The 2681-nt window shown below is 41.1% G+C and overlaps 1 pseudogene; it reads left to right on the top strand.

The window, feature by feature from the left end:
* Positions 1-760: 760 nt before the first annotated feature.
* The window catches only part of LOC102832698, a 25561-nt pseudogene continuing 23640 nt past the window's right edge, over positions 761-2681 (top strand).

Below are 2681 nucleotides of genomic sequence, written 5' to 3'. Positions count from 1 at the left end.
TTTCTGATTCTAAGTTGAAAGCATGTTCCATTAGACGTCTCTGTTCATTTTAGATAGAGACTTATCTCAAATAGAACTGGTGTCTCTTTTACCCCATGTCACAGAAGTTATGTATCCACCCTCCTCTCATTTATATGACTGTTTTAGCAAAGCCATGGGATGGTAACTCAGGTGTGATGTGTGAAAGAGATTTTAGAAAGTCTGTGAGAAGTAACTAGATTTATTACACTCATAGTTTTCAGAGACAGGGAAACACAGTATGGAATGATACCATGCCAGATGGGGTGTTGCACCTGGGGACAAAACAAGAAGATGGCTTATGTGTATATGGCAAGCAGTGTAAAGTTAGCTAGGTTGAATTCCTGGAGACTGGATATTTTGAATAATTCTATAGGATATGGGGATGTAGAAACTGTCCCTCTTTGTTGAGTAACTGACTTTAGGAAGATCCGGACAAGCAATAGTGGCCCAAGAGTACCAGGACTTGATAAGGAAAGTGGCTGGGTAGTGTTTAAGAAAGGTAACAGAATGACTTAGAGCCTCACAATTGAGTAAAGGAACCTACCTGCGCTGTCAGGAGTGTGCTTCCGCCCACACTAGGGGGCGGGGTGAGGAAGGGAGTGAGGGGTGGGAATGGGGATGAGGTGAGCATCTTGGAGCTCAGAAGGAACGAGAGGGTGGAACACTCAGCCTACAGCTTCGAAATAGGAACTCCGGCAAAGATGAGCAATCAGACACTGGGAGATCAGGGACCCTGCCTATGGTCACATCTTCAGGACAATGGATTGAAGACAATATCGTCTACTTTGTCATTGTTGGCCCCTGTGACAATCCCGCTTTCATAATGGAGTTTTTGCCAGCTGGAAAAGCAGAATCTAAAGAAGATCACCATCACCGGAACCAGTTTGTCGCTCGTGTGGCTCTCCATTTCGTAGATGAGCACCTGTGGCTCTCTAACAACAAATACTTGAAAACTGGACATAGTCAAAGAGTGGTTTGTCTCTGTGCTTGTTACTGCTGGTCATAGGAGATTTATCACGCTTCATAACGTTAATCAAGAAGACGGGATAAAGAACTTCTTTACCGATGTCTATGATTTCTACATAAAGTTTGCAATGACTCCCTTTTACGAATCCAAGTCTCCTATTCGATCAAGCGCATTTGACAGAAAGTTCAATTTCTTTAAGCTGAATGTGGAACAAACCCAAGATAAGCAGTGTCAGAACAATGGGGTCGCCTCAGCAATGTGTGTGTTTTAGGTAGTTAGATTAAAGCTCCTGGAAAAACATTTACTTGTTGCTGTTGTTGTGAAGTGCCGTCCAGTCGGTTCCGGCCCATAGGGATCCTGTATAGGGTTTCCGAGGAGCAGACCGTGCAGTTCAAACTGCTTTTCAGTCTGGCGCATTAACCCACAGCGCCACACCAGCACTCCTTACTTGTAGTCTCTGTTTATTTAAACCTTGTGAATTATGTTTCTGTTTAAAACCAGTACATTCCTTTTCTTGTCAGTTATCAACACATCAGTATTTGCTTGTGAACAGTTATTTGTAAAGACCTCTTTACCAAAAATCTTGACATAAGCTTATTTTTAAATGTCAGCATAGGCTTTTTAAAATGGAGAACAATCTTCTGACTTTTTAAAAATGGAAAACAATCTTTCCTAATGCCTGGTGTGGCTCTGTGGGCTAATGCGTCATATTGCAAAGTCGTTTGAACTGCAAGGTTGTTGGTTCAAGCTTGCCAGCTGCTCCTTGGAAACCCTATACAGGGTTGCTATGGGTCGGAATCGACTCAACAGCACTTAACAGCAACAACAATGTAAATAAACAATTCAAGAATAAATGTAAAGTCAATATTTGGTACAGATTTAAAAGGAAAAGCTTTCTGCTAATGGGAAATGCAAAGTCGACAGGTGGCACGCATGTTGTTTTGTTGACACATACAGTTTTATATATACTTTTAGTGATAATGTTATAAAAGTGCAGAGGCAGTGTACAAAGCAGTATCCAAGAAGCCAAAGTCAAAAGTGTTTGTGGTGGTTAATGTCACATGCCTTCTTGTGTTAAGGCTAATGATTCCATGTTTGTGGATCCATCTATCACTTTAGACTGTAAAACCTTGTTATGATATTTTCTTTCCTACAGACAGTAAACTAAGGGTTGACTGAACTTGTTAATATCTGTACTAGGTAAGATGTAAGACTGTTCTAGAATTGCCCTCAAAGGAAAGATTGCATTACATTAATATTTACAGTTTATGCTTCTACTACTGGGATGTGGTGGGAGTGGTCTTTTTTTGTATTGCAATATGTACGGAATCTTACTGTAAAATTAAACGGCAAGTAATGTGGTTCAAACCAACATTGCTGTCCAGCGCATTAGCCTACAGCGCCACATCAGGTACCATATGATCAAGAGCCAATGATACTCAGGGAGGAAGTCCAAGGTGCACTGAAGGAATTGGCAAAGAACAAGGCACCAGGAATTGATGGAATAAAAATTGAAATCTTTCAAGAAATTGAGGCAGCACACAAGGCACTCACACATCTCTGCCAAGAAATTTGAAAGACAACTATCTGGCTAACTGATTGGAAGAGATCTATATTTCTGCCTATTTCAAAGAGAGGTGACCTGTCGGACTGCAGAAATCATTGGACAATCTCTTTGATATCTCAAGCGAGT

Source organism: Chrysochloris asiatica, unplaced genomic scaffold (genome assembly GCF_000296735.1).
Source record: "Chrysochloris asiatica unplaced genomic scaffold, ChrAsi1.0 scaffold00213, whole genome shotgun sequence".
In the NCBI taxonomy this organism is placed as follows: domain Eukaryota; kingdom Metazoa; phylum Chordata; class Mammalia; order Afrosoricida; family Chrysochloridae; genus Chrysochloris; species Chrysochloris asiatica.
The sequence above is the reverse complement of the archived record's forward strand: the minus strand, read 5'-3'. Positions and strand labels throughout refer to the sequence as shown.